At 45.1% G+C, this 16,950-nt stretch overlaps 1 long non-coding RNA gene across 1 annotated transcript; it reads right to left on the bottom strand.

The window, feature by feature from the left end:
• Nucleotides 1–12,491: 12,491 nt before the first annotated feature.
• On the bottom strand, nt 12,492–15,349 carry LOC106489279 (uncharacterized). Its single transcript, XR_001293367.2, has 3 exons — nt 15,263–15,349; nt 14,484–14,640; nt 12,492–12,546 (listed from the first exon to the last, which is right to left on the bottom strand). It is a non-coding gene; the product is annotated as an uncharacterized lncRNA (long non-coding RNA).
• Nucleotides 15,350–16,950: the final 1,601 nt, after the last annotated feature.

Below are 16,950 nucleotides of genomic sequence, written 5' to 3'. Positions count from 1 at the left end.
GTACTGGACAGATCCAGACATCTTTAGCTGTAAAAACAGTGCTATTCAAGCTCTTAGGAGCTGTAACATCATGCAACACAGCTGGATTATAATCAAGTGAATGGGTATAACCTAATCAGCACAAAAGGGAATGTGGCCTTCTTCTTCAAGGGGTCTTCCTATATGTAAGTCAGGAGAAAAAAATTTTGCCCAGAAGAATTAACACTGTCAATAGATAAGACAAAGAGTGGGAGAGTTGCAAAGCAGGAAAGTGAGCTGTAGCAAGATTGAGGGTACATCTAACTGTTATGTGAAAGGATTATGGTAGGATCATTTTCACCAACATAGTCTGGATGAGTTTTCCTTCTCCTGTCCACATGGCACCTCATGATCCTGGAAAAGGCCACACATCGTATCCAGTAGAGAGCAATTGGGGTGGAAGCAGCCTGGAATGTCTTGGAAAGAATTACGGGGTTGGTGCTGGAGGACTTTGACTAGAAGACTGCCACATTTGGGTGATTTCCAGGCATATTGCAAAGAGGAGGATCCTCAGACATGATAAAATCAATTCCCATTTGGATGTCTGGATGTTATGAGGATTGAATGTTTCCCTTCTGTGTCATCAGCTACAGAACCTGGTAGTCTGATGTGTTACTGCATAGGGGCTGCTGAATTTTGTGGGTGTTTCTCTCTAACTTGTACATCTCTAAGAAAAGTTTCTTCTAATGTTTGGACACTTTCCTTTAGTTTCTAGTCTAAATTAGTCTATGACCAATTGAAACCCATACATTTCTATTAGTAGAGTCCTTTTACTGAAAAAAATACATCGTTTATCTGGTATTCATTGTCCAGATGTATTGCTTTTATAGCAACAGAGACATGAAGATCCTTGGCTGAAGTGAAACTGCACAGGTCCAATGAAAACATTTAGACTTTTTAGAAAGAAAGGTACATGAAAAATTTTACAGGACTCATTGTCTGGGAATTACCTGATTCCGGGAAAATTTTTCTGAAAGTTAGTGAACTGAATGACTTTTCCCTCCATTGGCTTGTGGCCTATTCATTAATTAATGATTGTAAAGATAGAGCTTTAGGTACAGATGATAAGATTTATGTTGCAGTCTAAGGGAGATTTGAAGTGTTTGGCTGATACAAACTCATGTGACGCATTGGTTGCTTATCTGTTGTGATATGTTGTTCATTGAAAACAAACAAAACTCACCACATGCCAGTCCGGCTGAAGTGTGGGAAGGTCCCCACCTAAGAAAGCTGAACTCATCTTCTCTAAGAGAAAAATCAACAGATTATAGAAATATTTAGGTATGGCACATGGCACTCTTCAGGAAGAATCACCGTTAAAGCAACTCTCCTTTCAACTGAAATCTTCACATACAATTTCTACATACTCTCAACTTCTCTTGGGAGCTCACAGTATAAACCCCCATATCTGAGGGTATTTGAGGCAGTTTTACTTTGGATCTTTGTAGACTCCATTGAAATATGCAGTTTAATTCAGCATTGCCACCATGTTTTTTCTCTTCATTGGTGAGTAAACTAGAGCACAGAGCAGCAAGACTGAAGTGCTTTATTTACAAGCCATAGCGCTTAAGGAAAAAAGAGCTGCTGGGAGCCCTCAATCTGACACTTTTTAAGAGGCTGTGCAGTCTTTTTGTGACACTCAGCATCTACTAGTTGTGTGTAAGGAAGATTTATTGTCTCCCTTGCAAGGACCCACACACAACTAGCCGATGCTGTGTCCTGCAAAGACTGAACATTGCAGCTCAGCAGAGGCTGTCTTGGTAGAATTGCCCATACAGTTGTACAAGCCCCATGGAGAGACTCTGTGGGCTCAGATGGCTTCGCCTTCATGTTCCTTGGGGAGGATGTTTGACTAAGCAGGCTTTGATAAGCCCACTGTTTCTGTCTCCTCTTGGAAGCTTAGGTGTGGATTTACTGAGTGAACATTACTCCCTCTATTGATATTAGCTAGTGTGGTATGTGGTCTCCTGTAAGATGCATCGTGATTTATTTCTGAAGTGGTAATGAGAAATTTTGCAAGTGTTTGGGCATGACATATTGGAAATGGCAGTTTCTAACAAAGGCTTCTAACTCCAGCAGTGATGATGATTTAGGAGTTCTTTGTATTCACTTCTAGGTTTAGATTCTGAGGCTGACAGCCTGGATATTTCCACTTAAGATGGGATGAGAATGCTGACATTCAGACACCTGCTACCATGGACATAAAAGCTATTGGGCATGTCGTGATGGCTAAAAGTCTGCTCTTATCATGCTTGTCCAGAGGCCTGCTAAAGTTCAGCTGGAGAGCGGGTCTGTTCATTGCTACTGCATGCTGCTAGTAGTAAGGTGAGTAAGGTGACCCAGGCCTGAGGAAATGGTTGGATGTGCAACCTTTAAACGTGAAGAATCCCTGAAAGTTCCCACTCACCTGCAGGTCTGGACTTGGAAACGTACCCTTGCTGAACTGCTGGCTTTTCACCCAACTGTCATTTTGCTTGTAAATAAAGTGGCAGCCATAAAAGTGAATTCTCGAGACAAATGTATTACACTTGTGTTGAACTTCAAGGGCAATAAGAATTGCTCTAAAAGTGCAGGTTGACTGTAAATAACAAGAAGCACAGACAGAGAGAGGCCAGATTTTCTGTAGGCCTGTTCTGAATGGAGAAGACAGACAGCAGAGGTTTGGGATGAGCTGCTGTGGGGCTGGATATCTTGAGATGATCAGTAACCAGCATGTGCTATGTGAGAAAATTAAACATATGTCAGGATAGGTGCTAGGGACAAACCTTCCAGTACCTAACTCCTTAACCTGAGGCCAGGGATCAGCAATGTCCCCATGCTATTAATCAGCTCAAGCCATGTGATGAGGGACTTTGCTTGCATCAGGTGGAATGATGTGGACGTCCAGTGTCCCATGTCCTGTTTCTACAATAAGTGTTGGCTGATCACTGCAAGTGCCATCCAGTGTCAACAGAACAGCTGTCTGCATGGCGCTGTGCTCTTGTTAGCATGGCAAGATGTTGTATTCCAAAGAGCCATGATAACAGCTGCAAGTCCCTTACACCTCCCCAGACTCGGGTGCTGTGGCTGCTTGAGTGCTGTCCTAGCACATTTCTTCAGCTCCCCTGTTTGATCGTCCCCTGAGCTGGACCCCTGTACCATAATTTAAGATGGCGCCTCTGGTTCTTTAGTCTGGGAGGAAGAAGAAGCAGGAGTAATACCCTCTGGCTGGCATCTGTCACCTCCACAGCGTCATTCTGCTTTCTCCACCACACCACTGCTGACACACTGCATCGTCTGGCTCACAACCTGATAAGTTGTTAGAGCCACACCAGTCAGCAACTTTAAATTTTGAAGAGTACACCAATGCTCCTAGTAAAGCAAAGCCAGGGTTTAAGCTGTTGCCTTGGAGAACTCCCCCGGCAGGCACTGAACAGTGTTAGCTTTTTCACCCACTTGGTCGGTTTCATGACACTAAGTGTATGTTGTTATGACAAGCCTGCTGGGTCTATGCTAAAGTTCAGGACAGATTTAAAAGTTGTTCTTCCAGAGGCAGAAGACTGCAGTCTGTCAGCTTAGTCATTTCTTAGGGAAGGATTTAGCTGCAGTAGGAACAAGAGTGATCCAGTCTCTGCCATGACAAGCTGGCATTCCTGAGCAGGAGCGCCCACCTCCAGGGACCACATGGCCCTGGAAAAGCTATGAGCCACATCTCCTTCCCTCTCTTGCACACTACTTCTAGCTCTTCCTATGCAGCACTGTGATTACCTGGCTTCCCATTAGGAGAGGAGGCAGTACAGGCTGTTTGCCTGGCTGGCCACTTGGCCGATTGGCCGGTTGGCAAGCTGGCTGGGAGGTGTGTGGGTTGTGTTTGGTCACCTGGCTGCTGCCAGTGCTTCACGGCTGCCCTAAGGATGTGGAGAAGGAGGAACAAGCACCACAAGGGGCATCTTTTGGGCTGCTTGTGTCAAATCAATGGCTGTGCGGGCTGCCTTCAGGATGCGGGGTTGGCCTAAATGGACCAGGAAGGCAAATGGTGTGAGGAGAGCAATGTTACTGTAAAATCCTGAGGACTTCTGCAAGGAGGACAGAGCACACAGCCTTGACATCCGGCATCCCTTTGGTCTGATGGAGCTGTTTTGGGCTGTCCCATGGTGCCTACCCAATTATCAAACTGTCCAATCTGGACCCAGCTGGCACCTTTTAGCAATCAGCTGCAAAATGACTCAGAAATCCCCCTGCGATGGATAGAGAGGCCAGGCCAGTGGAGCTGCTGGCACTACATCAGATTAAACCTTTATAATGAGACAAAAATTCTCATTGCTGACAAAGTCCCTGCATGATGAGTTTGACCATGTGTTACTGAGCAGGGTGGATTTTTGTCCATCTGGCTCCCTGCTGGTTATTTAATAACAGAGCATGGAGCAAAGGATATATGAGTTGTATTGAAGGGAGATGTAGATCAGTGCTGATAGGGAAGAAAGGTAGAGTTTGGGCAACATTTCAGGTGATTTCTCTCAGCTCTGTACAGGAGGAGGATGAGGAAAGAGAGAAATTAGGATCCTTGTGTCTGTCCTGGCATGCTGAGGTCTCCTTTGAGGGAAGCCTGGGGAGCTGTGCTGGGGGGCACTGATGGGCCAGGACCGGTTGTCATCCAGGTCCACACAGCACTGGCAGCGTAGCTGTCTCTTCTTTTAAAATACAAAGTTATTGGCACTGTCAAACCCACTTTTATGGGTGTTTGGAACAACAGGCACCACTGCATAAGTCTGGCACCAATCTAGGCTCTGGCCTGTGTGCTTTCTTTTCACCGGTGGAGAAGAGTGAAATGCCTTTTTTGCATATTTCAGAGATTTCATGGTAAGAGGAGCCTGCTTTGAACATTTGGTCTGACACTTTAAACACAGCCCATGGAAGAAAACTCAGGGATTTTGTCAGGGGAAGGAACTGTGGAAGTTCAAAAGGGAAAGTGAAGTGGCTATAGACTTGCAAGTGAAAACAAATGAAAGGGAACAGCACTAATTTGATCATCACAGGAAGGGACTGAAGCGAGACCAGAAACAGCCTACTTAATACCAGAAGAATCTATAGCCCTGTTGCTCCCACACATCCTGACTAAAGCAAAGAGCTGCAGAAAGAAAACATCAGCCTGAAAAAACAATTAAAAAAATCTCCTGACAGCTACAGAAGTCTTAGGAAGCTGGGATGGTGCAGAGATGCTTGGCTTGAGCTTCTGGACATCTGAGGCTGGTGAAACTACAGTTGGATGTTAAAGGACAGTTGGAAGGTTGTCAAATATTTGCAAAGAGCCTCTAGACTGTTGGCTTGATGCTACGTATGTCCACATGATAGCAGTGTATGTCATGACAGGTCATGCCATAAACTTAAAAACATAGAAAAAGACCATTGCACTAAAGAATTACCATCCTGTACCACAGCTGTCGAGACATTGGGCTGCGAAAGTTGCTCCATCATTGCTTTCAAAGTCCTGGGAGTCTCTCCACTCAGAGACATAAGCTTCAGAAGGAGAGGATCTTTCTCACTGACTTCATGTGTATTGTTGGCATTTGTTGCAGAAGCACTGGTTCGCTGAGCATGTGTAATTTAGGTGGCGAATCGGTACTTTGCCCTGGAGTATGACCTTGCGGCAGCTGCTTTCCTGGGTATGCATGTGTTTATTTGGATAGGAAGAGCGCCTGGGCCCATCTGTCCCTGTGTGTTCCTGCGGTTCTTAGTGTTGAGAGATGAAATGTGGCTGTAATGCCAACAAAAATAATAATGTTTCAGGCTTCCAAGCACATGACATACGAGGAAATCACAGCAAGAGCCCAGCAAGTGTTGCAGAGTAATGTGAGCTGCCTGGATCCCATCTGACCACACATGTCTTGAGGATGAATTTATGTCTGGAAGCATTTAATACAGCTGTCTTACAAATATGTTGCAATACAAGCTGCTTCCAGGCCTGTAAAATCCCAATGGAGTTTGGATGGAAATTGTTGGTAGCATCTGATAATGAGTCGACGTGTGAACCTGGTCCTGACAGTGGCGCGGTCCTGTGCAGGGACTGCATCCCCCAGCAGCACCAACAAGCCGCTGTTGCCACTGGTCCTGCATCCTCTGCTGTACTGGCAGTGTGCAGGGAAGTGCCACCACATGCAGTGCTCCCTCGTGTGACTGGGATGTGGCTGTATGGCTAGCACAGTGATCTCTGTGGGGAAAGGAATAACTATGTGAGTAGACAGCATTTTTGCTCTGTTGTCATTGAAATGCCAGGACTTTTGCTATCTAGCTGTAACAATAAAAAGCAAGATCTTTTTAACTGAAATGAATACTTATCCTACTGTATCTAGCATAGTCCCTCTCATGAACAGTTGTTAAATTAGTTAGAAGGGCCAAATCAGGCAGTCCAAGGTCAGCTCATCATCTTTGCAATTACCCTTTCAGCAGAAAGTAGGGAACGATTAAAGAATGAGGTAACCTCTCTGCACCTAGTCCTTGACTGTCTTTATTGCTCTAGGTTATACATCCCATGTGAGCAGGTCTTTTTACTACTGCTATGTCTTTAACATCTGGTGGGGCCGGGGGTGTGTGGGTGGGCAGGGGGAGTCTATCTGGGAGGGAGAAGTTTTCGAAAATATATTCTGGAAAGATCTGGCTCGCTCTGGTGCTGGGAAAAGATTTGCCCCAGAAACCCTGTTGCAGCCTCAGCACAGCTCTCAGGTGGACAGAGCTGGGCCCAAAGCTGCTGCAGAGCAGCCGTGGGAGGTGCAGGACACGGGACATGCGATGCAGGACGCAGGATGTGGGACATGTCCTGCATCCCACATCCCGCATCCTGCATCCACGTCCCGCATCCTGCACCCCACGGCCCATGGCCTGTGTCCTGCATCTGGTGTCCCCACCTTCCTTTTCTGTTTCAAGTACAGAGGTGCAGATTTTACTGAGTTCTAAAAATCCCCGATGGGCCGGTGGCTGAGCAGAGTGAAGGCAGGTCCAACCTGGCTGTTCAGTGCTACTACCACGAGCATGCACGTATTAGAAGAGTCCTCTGGGAGAGCAGAAATGCAGCCTTTCCTCTACCCGCTGGCAAATCTGCTCCCAAAAGATAGACCAGTCCTTTACACCATAACGCACTCACTGCCTCCTTTGAGCATTTAAATTATGCCACAAAAATGGTGATAAGTTTTCTTTCTAAATGCATAGGAAAGAGTACTCCTCACCAAAAAGAGTTCACAACCCAAGGAGTCACAGAAAAAAAAATTGCAAACTTTGAAAGTGCTGTCAGGGAGGCAGCCCAGGAGGGCAGGACGAGAGCCTTGCTCAGATTTTGGTATATGCCACCTGGGATCAGCAGCAGAGGAGCAGTGACTGGCTGACCTTGGGGACAGCCCTGTAGAGAGCTGGGAGGCCACTCAGCACCCCAGGGCCTTCTGCCTGGAGACTGCAGTCAGAGGAGCAGAAGCAGATCTTCATGAGCAACCTCAAACCCACTGCAGTTATGTTCCCACCTTCCCAGCCTGGAGCACCACGTTTATGCAGCGTGCAAAGCAGAAACGATTTACCCCTTTGCTGACATCTCCTGCTGGCGCTTGGCTTGCAGTTTGTGGAGCAAACAATGTAAAATTAGGACTGCACAAAGTCTGGCATGCTCATGTTGTCCATGCTTCTGCCACAAGGCAGCATCAAATTACCCCAAACCTCTGAAAGTGGGTATTCCCCAGGCAGCCTATTCTGATGCCTAACTAACTTCAGCAAGCACTTTGTGACATGTAATCTAAATCTGCCTAACTGCAATTTAAGCCATTGTCTTATTCACAATAAATATGGGCACAGAGAACAGGTTTTCCTTTGTCTTTGCAGCAGCCACTTACATGAGGCTGTTACACCAAGTCCCCCACTCTGATCCCCTTTTACTTACCCCCATTCCGTGGGCAGACTGCGATTTCTGTGTTGTGTGCTAGCTAATCAGGTCTTCTTGCTTCAATCTTTCATGTTTGCCTGCCAAGCTTTATCTGTTCCATGAATTTATAGGCAGTATTTTTTCAAATCTTATTTTAAAAGAAAATTAGAGACGTATGTCATTTGTTTCTGTGACTTCAGCTATTTGATTAAACTTTTTCTCATTTTACAATCTAGAATATGTAGGTAAGCTATATTTTAGAGTAAATGTAGTTGCTTTTATACTTCAAATCTCAAAACAGGGTTGAAGGACACTGTCTCATTTTATCTAGGGGAAGGAAATGCAAGCGAAATTTTTTGAGAAATATTTGTGTTTATATATCCTACTATGATGTTTGCTTTTACTACAACAGCAGGATATTATTGATTCACATTACATTTGTGATCCTCTATATCTACAAAATATCTTTTCTGAAGATTATTGCCTAGTTGGTCATTTCCCTTCTTGGTTTTGTGCGATGATTATGTCTGCTCTTGTGCTTTGTATGTGTCCTTACAGAGTTGCATCCTATTCACTTGAGCATTTCTGCAATTTATCAAGGTAATTTTGAATTCTCATATTGCCCTCCAAAGTGCTTCCAGCTTCTCTTGGTTATTTAGCATTTTAAATTTTAATAAGTGTATTTGCTATTCCATCATCCCAGTCATTAAAGAACACAGTAGATCAAGGACCTTCACTGAACCCAAGGGATACATCTTCTCCATTTGAAAGTGAACCTTTAATGAACTCACTGAGCTGGAAAATGAACTCTATACGTCTACCTAATGGAAGATAGGTCTAAGCCAAGTATCCATGCCTTGCTCATGATCATAGGCCTTACACTTTACCTGAGCACAGGTCTCAGCACGAGTCTTGGGTCTACTGACCTCTTCTCAGAGAAAAAACACAGGCTTTTGTTGATGAGTTTCTTTTGAAAGCACTTCTGGACACACTCCCATCAGTCAACATGCTGCTCCTCATCTGCTACTCACACTTAGCAACAAGTGGGTCTCTTCACTTTGCATAAAAAACAAAAAATAATAGAATTCAGAGCTTGTTTTCATTGCAGGGATATTTCAGGTTATAACTTGAGAGTTGCACCTCACATCTGAAGAGAAGACTTATAGCTTGAAGGTGGCGTTTCAGGCTTTCGCATTCAGGCTGGGCTGCACCAGAGTCACGGCTATGGCAGAAGTGAATGCTGTGTGTTGGCAGCCGGCACAAGCGGCCTGTGTAAATTGAGCGTCGCGTCATGGGGTAGACATTGCTGCTTCTTTGAGAGGAGCTGACTCGCGCGTGAATAAATTGGATTAACTCTGAAGCGAATCTCTGTTGATCTGGGATTCATTTTTCCTGGCAGAGGCAGGAAGCCAATATTTCCATAGTGCAAGAAATAGAGACAGAAATGCTCATAAAAAGTCACATTTACCAAGAGATCTTACTTAGATATTACATTCCAAAGTCTTGGTCCTTATGTACGTAAATGGGTGCAATGGCTAAGACTACCTGCCAATTGCCCTTCAATGGAGAATGATTGCTTCCTACACAGAAGCTTAAAAAAATTTTTTTAAATATCTTTTTCATTGTAAGCTTGGATTTGTTCTTTTTGTGGAATTCATTATAAAGGAAAGGTAAAGTACAATCATCAGATCATAATGTGAGGTCCAGCAAGCTTCTGATTTTTTCTTAAAAAAATCACTTTCTTCCTGGGAGACATTATCACTGAGAAGTCCTGTTTTTCAAATAAAATAAGAGAAGTTTGTGAACAGAAATGACATTTTGAATATCTTCTGGTTTTGAGACCAAACAAGAATCACTGGGGTTAAGCTGAAGTCTGGCCTGACACTTGTTTTTTTCTCTGTATATATATTTTTTGCCAGATAATATGGTGTATAAAATAATCTATTGTATTCTGAGATCCTGGATTACACATCTATCAAGGAAAACAGGGTAGTCCCAATGGCTCAGGTTGGCCCTGAATTCCCCATTTTTCTGAGCTCTGTTCATATTCTTCTGGTTGCTATAAGTTTGGTCTTTTCTAAGTATCCACTAAGAGCCACAAGTTTACAATTCTTTGGGATATGAAATAGCAGGTCTTCCTGTAACTCATTCTCTAGCATGCTTAGTACCCTCAATAAGCAGAAAAGACTCGTACAGGTCTGTGCCACCGTGCAAGTGGGACAAGGCTGAGGGATGCTTTTAGCACTGCTGATGGGCCCCGGCACTGAAGTACATGATCCCGGATGGGACGAAGCCCATGACGGTCTCAGGCACAGAGCTAATCTCTGCTCGCACGGGTGTGCTGGGACAGGGGGAACAGCACCTGCGGCTGGCTCTGCTGCGGAGTGCAGGTGCTTTAGGCGTGCCTGGCTGGCAGTGACTCCGCACTGCCTTCAGAGAAACTTCCCATGGATGCTCTTCCTGCTGCTTGCACAAGACGATAACAGCGTTACGTTGTCCTCTCGCCTAGTCGGCATGTGCTCTTCATGGTCCCAGTCATCATTTTCTCCATAGCTCCAAAAGGCGTAGGTTTGACATCTTCGTATCACACGGACAGTCTGGGGCAACCTCAGGAGCTGACTCCAGATATCTGGTGCCACTAAATCCTTCTTTAGCTTTAAATCCCTAGTTCTTTACAAATTCTTGCTGTGAATTTCAGATTGCACTTGTAATTTTCCCCTGTTCCTACTGGCAGGATGTCTGTGTATTTCCAGTGCCCTGCAAAACAGTTCCCGAGGCCACATTTTTCACCAGCATCAGGAATGAAGGTGCCAGGGACAAGTCCGGTGGAGCTTCTGGTGGGCAAGTGCCCAGGGTCAGCTCCATCTGTAGCCAGCATCATTCATTCAGCCTCTTAGCTGGGTTGGGTTGCTCACACGGACTGGTTTAGGCAGGGGAGGAGGGAGAAAAGGGGTCTGGTTGCCACCTCATCTTTCTGGAAGGGTCTGTGCTGTCTCAGCTCACCGGGTGGCAATCTATAGCTCAGCTGTCACTTGAAATGATAAACCAAAGGGTTACAATCCATTGAAGGGGCCACAGAAACTCCAGGCTATAGTCCTTGCCTTGTAATAACATCTCTTGGAAAAATGAAAGCAGTCTACGGAGTCTACCAAGCTACCAGATCCTCTCTGACTAACGTCCTTCCTTTTTCCTCTACTTCCTCTTGTCTGCATTCCCTCTTCACTTACAGACCTTGTGGGTAGTTCTGGAACTGAGCTGGGACATCTAGGATGTCCCTGCTATACAGACAACTGGTGTTTCTGGATTTGAGGCCATGGACAGATAAGGAGAATAAGAGGACATGGTGAGGGCTTGAGGGCAAGGAAGGACTTGGGACTGGAAAACCTCAAAGGCTTTTCCATAGCAATGTAGCAAAACCCCACAGAGAGGCACGCAATGAAAAAGGAGTGCTTGCCTGTGTCTTATGCCATATATGCACTGCCATTTCAGTGTCCACAGCGAGGGACCAGCTTCCCTCTCTTACTTTCTCTCCTTTTGTGCTGTGTCTACAAAAGGAACCTCTCGATTGGTGACAACAGACTGGTTTGAAGGCAGATCTTTGATACCATTTATGAGTCAGCAATTATTATGGCATTATCCCGTTGCCCCAGAATCTAACTTATTTTACTCTCCATGAACCACGGTCCAGGTTGCAGCCCATTGTTTTGGTTCCCTCAATGCGGGTTTTGTTAGGGCTTTCGCCCTGTTTCCTGCTGGGGTGGCAGGGAGAGGGATGGTACATGCAATGTGATGCAACCTTGCTCCCTCTATGAGAGCACAGGTCTGCTGGTGAGTCATCTGCATGGGGGGTCTTATTGGCGTGCAGGCCTTCTTCCTTGATGGAAACAACACTTTGCTCAGCGCTCACGTTTTATTGCTGTCACTTATGTTCTTTATTGTTGGTACACTCCATTTTTACAAACTCTGTTCTATATTATTCCTTCTAGTGTTTTCCTACACAGCAATCTCCATTCACCCTCCATGCACAGCAACCACGGTCTTTCTGTGACAGATCTCTGCATGTCTCTGCTGTGCTGAGCTTTATCACATCGGGGCTGTTCAACATACAAGAGTGGCTTTGTTTTTGCATAGGAATATTTGCATTGCCCCAGATATATGGTCCTCAGCTGCTGTAGATGGGACAATGCCAGTGGAATGACTGAATTGGATTTGAAGCTTTTACCCAATGATCTATTACCCAGTGATAATGAAGTTTCATTCAACGTATCTGAAGAAACTGTCTGTTTATCAGCTTGTTGCTTCCCTTATCACTAAAGACTGTTAACTGAGAAACTTTGAGCCAGGTGCATTTACAGTATGACTTGCAATTCCAGTTTTCTCCTAAGAAGCACAGGGAACAACACAGGAGAGAGAAGTCTGTGCTAGCAGCTATCAGAAAAAACTTTTTGCTGAGACTGCAAGCACTGCTCCTGACTGGAAGCTTCAGCCCCTGCAAGTTTCAATCGTCCACCTTTTATTAATGCATCCGGTCAACTGCACCCCAGTCTGTGCCCTGCTCTCCTCCAAGCCTGGAGCTGCAAGGAGTGAGAGGGTCCTGCTGTCATTACTCCCCTACTGTCTTAGCAAGAAAAGAAGCCAGTGAAGAAAACCTGGAAGTGCAAAGAGGAACAAGGATAAAATCAGGTGGTGAAAAGTTTGGAAGGACTGATTTGATGGAAGGATGTATTTGCACATCCTTCAGTTCTTCATAGAATTTGGAAAGGTGTGGGAGAGGCAGTTTCTGCATTAACTACATCACAGAAGTGATGGCCCCATCTGGGTACTCGTGTCAGCGCTGTGTTGGGGCTGGCATTTCCTCGCTGAAACCTGCCTCAGCCAGCAAGGGTAACTGCGGCTCCCGCTCCCCCAGGGGGAGGCAGGGGAAGGCAAAGTGAAGACTGTACCAGGGCAAAAGCTGTTATTTTCTACCTTAACTGAGGGATGTAATGTCATATTATTTCTCTGTTGAGTCTATGCTGCATGGCTGCTTCCATCATGACAAAAATTAATGCTAAGGAGATTTTATTTGAATTAGACCATGGATGCTGCAGGCTCTGACCCTAATTCTAATGCGATATCAGCAATTCTAGACCCTGAGGCACCTGTGAGTCTGCTAAAACATGCTTCATCCCAGCACAGGGATGTTTATACTCCCCTTCTTTAAAGACCCAAAGGCCAGGAGGAGTAGTGGATACTACTCTTCTCCATCCACATTTGTTCAGTGCCAAGGAAATACTGCATGTGTACAGTTCCCAGAACAGACACAGTCATGCACTGCTGAAACAAAAGCTCCAGTACAGACCTGTCAGTTTGGCAATTACCCTTATAAGTGAAAGCACATTTCATGATGGTTTCCATAGTCGTCAGGTTGACATTGTGGAAGATCTCCACAAACTTCTCTGGTGTGCTGGTCTCCTGCTATTTAGCCCAGAGGAGCAGGTAATGACACAAGAAGGGAGAGGCTTCTATAGATGCACAAAAATCTTACTAATCATGGTAAATAAAAGCCCGATTCACCTCAACAAATGGCTAATCTCTCTTTCCTCTAAGGGTCTTGCTGTGCTGAATATCAGTGAGGGTTTGGGCCCTACAATTCCCTTGTTCTTCTCAGTCATGTTTTACAGATCTCTCTATTCCATCTTAGAGATGGAACCCCCAGGAGTTTGTAGATCTAAGGTCAGAAACTATTCCCCAAGCTATTGGGGCAATATTATTTGCTGAGGAGGCCTCAGTCAGTGTCCTGACTGAAAGCCCAGCGTCTTGTACCAGCAGCACGCAGATGGAGTCTGCCATCGCAGCTGTGTAAGGCTTCAGGACGTCACAGTGAAATCCTGGCATCAGCAGCCTCTGGTGCTGGAACCACTCGGACCCATCCAGAGTCCTTTTCCTAAGAAACCATGCACAGGCAGCATTTGATAGCTTTCTCCCTGCATGACGGATTTTTTTTTCAGCCTGTTAATTGCAATATATACACCATAGGAATGGATAAGTACTAATCTCCAACATCAGTGGTCCTTAAGGAAGGGGTTTTCAAGCATTCTTGGAGTCAGGAGCACCTACGATTCAGCAGCTTTTAAATAACTCAGCTTCATCTGGTCACCAACACACAATGCAGAGTACAGCTCTACTGCCTGTAAACATCAGGGCTCACCAGCTAATTTACTGTGGCACAACAGTGTGTCTGTGCACCTCCTGGGAACCCATGTGTGAAGACGAGAGGGGTTTTTCTCTTATTTGGGAGTCATCAATAGAAAATCAGAACGATCACTCAGGAAACTGATGTCCTGATGTGCCTGGAATATTTTGACGAACTCTATTTTCCAGGCAAGATATTCAGAGCTAGGGCTAAAATCTGCTCGGACTCTTTTTTCATTTTTTGCCAAGCGGAACTAAGCACAAAATACTCTTTGTGTTACATTTGGAAGCTTCTGAAATGCTGACTGCTGTTGAATGTTAAGGGATGGGAGCTAAGCCTCACATTTATTTCTAACTTCTGAGCTCAGCACTTTCAGTACATTTCATTTCCATCCCTTGGTTGTGAACCCACCTCTGCTGGGAGCCAGAGATTTAATTGCATCCTGTAGTGTTTCTGCAGGTCCTTCCTTCAAGACTCACACTGCCAATGTGTTACACAAATTGAATGGCAGTGAGACACATACTGATCCATGGAATTAGGAAGTCGTAAACCACATGAGACTTGAGATCTGTGGAGTTGAATGTAGGAGAGAAATATATGATTAAAGTGATCTGGAAATATGACTATGGTGCTAGTCAAGTTGGGCAGGACTACCAGACCTGGCTATAGATTAATTATGTCATGATTAAAGATGTGTCTGGGACTTAGTCAGGCAAAGACTGACTTTCTAGGTTTTTTATAGCAAAACTTACTTTGACACAGACAGCCTCTGGAAAGGAATAATTATAACTGTGTATGTTTGGTTTGAATTTGTGAGTGGTGTATAAAGGTTCATAAATGATTGAAAGATGTAAAATTTGTTACCACATTAGCACTATCTGGCAACCGGGGGCTGTAGAGATTTAGAAAAGCTGCTCAGTGCAGTCAGAAGCGCTCAGCTGGTTTGCTGGAGCCCAATATGATGGTGTCACCATCTGTTTTTTTCCTAACGGGAACCTGAGTACGAAGCACAGCTGGAATCCTGCCAGAAACTTGATCTCTTAACACGTCCGCCAGTGTCTTCGCATGGGCTAAATCCTGTCCTTCCCACACAGGCAATTTCTCCCTGCTTTTTTCATAATGCAGCTGCACGTGGTCTTGATAGAAAGGACAGATTATCATCATTCACTTGCCAGCTACAACATCCTTACCTCTTCTGCTGTAGACAGTCTTGGCATATTCAGGGTGGTTGATGCACAGGAATACCAAGACATTTCCCATCCACACAGGATGACAACGTGGATATTTCTCTGCCTAGGGCGTGATAGTGTTGAGTTCTTCTTCTTGTTGAAGCTGTGTTGGTAATAAAGGAGATATATCCAAAATCAATATTTATTACTGCTACAAGCAGAAAGGGTTCATGCAGCAGTTTGATGGAAATAGGTCAAAGTCCTACTCGAGCTCTTTTCTTCATGGTATAGCGTAGCAACTGCACTTTGATTTAAATGATACTTTGGATGCGTGATTTGAGATATCCCACTGGGTGCCTAGCTACATCTCTGGATACCTAAATATCTTTGCAAAACTGGCTTTAAGTCAGTTTAAGTCAAAAGTTTAAATAGATGCTCTGGTTTTGGTTTATTTGTTTCCAAATCATGTGCTTTGCAGGAGTTGGAACTGGCTTAAATGAGACCAGGTTTGCTATGCAGCATTTAAAATCTGACCATTAATTTAGGTACTTCAATATGGATAGAGTGGGAATTTGTAGAAAGCACAAATGACCCACAGTGCATAGCTCCCCTAGGAAGGTAGCAGCAGTCAAGCTGCTGGTTACACATTTGAACATTTTCTTTAAGCATTGAGGTTTCATATTAATACTGTGGGGGGGATTTAAACGTATAAGTTAGAAGCTCCACAAAGTGCACGGTGGGATGGGGAAACAAGGAGGTTGTTTTCAGCGATCCATGATCTCTGGGCATCATTTTGGCTGTCTCCTAAAATATTTCCTGTTTCTGTGTTCTCTACAGAAAACCCGCAGACTCCCCAGGAGCTCAGGCCAGGCACGCTCACTGCCCTGACCTCATGGCAGAGGCCTGCACGTTTATCACCTCACCATTTTGGCAGGGCTGTAGAGCGAGTCCTGGGAAAGCCCCGTGACGGAACTGTATATCCCACAGAAAGGAACTTCCATTCCCCCTCCGCCCCCAGCTCTGTATCTGCTCTCTCTCTGTAAATTCTAGTTTTACGAAGAGAGGCACTGACTTAGCGCATGTTTTATAGCAGCCTGCACAGAAGCTTGAATTGAGGCCCTGTCGATGGCACCGTAATGCTAATAGCAACAGTAGTATTTGGGGTTTAGTAGTTTTACACTTTCTGCCTCAGTAATGATTTCTGCGAGGCAGAGGATAGCTCACTGGTGTAATTGAAAGCATCTTCGGGGTACAACTCGTATAACTTCATCATCTCAAAAAAAAAAAAAAGAAAAAAGGAAAATAACAGGTTCTAGGCACCGTCATTCTTCCTGTGCAGCTTCTAAATGAAGGCTGCACATTGGACTCTTGTTAATTCAGTTCACTAAAACGTGGGGCAGGCAGAGCAGAGCAGAGCAGACAAACGGAGGGGCGGCTCCCTGTGTCCTTTGGCCGGGAAAGAGGGGGGGAATTAAAGAGAGAAGATTAAACAGAGGCAGCTGGGCATAAAGCCCATCCTTGCACGTCCCACACGTGAGCAGGTCTTTCTAATGCTGCATCAGCCTGAACAGGGCTTTTGCAACACCAGGAGAGATCCTCTTCTTGCCGCTTTGATGGACAGTGCTGGTTTATTCTTCGATGGTCCCCATCAAAGCAGATGCTCAGGGGGCCTAGTCAGCCGATGTGGGGGATCTGGGGGAACCCAAGGG

The sequence above is a fragment of the Apteryx mantelli genome, chromosome 8, assembly GCF_036417845.1.
Source record: "Apteryx mantelli isolate bAptMan1 chromosome 8, bAptMan1.hap1, whole genome shotgun sequence".
NCBI classification, from domain to species: Eukaryota; Metazoa; Chordata; class Aves; order Apterygiformes; family Apterygidae; genus Apteryx; species Apteryx mantelli.
This window is presented reverse-complemented; position numbering and strand designations above follow the sequence as displayed.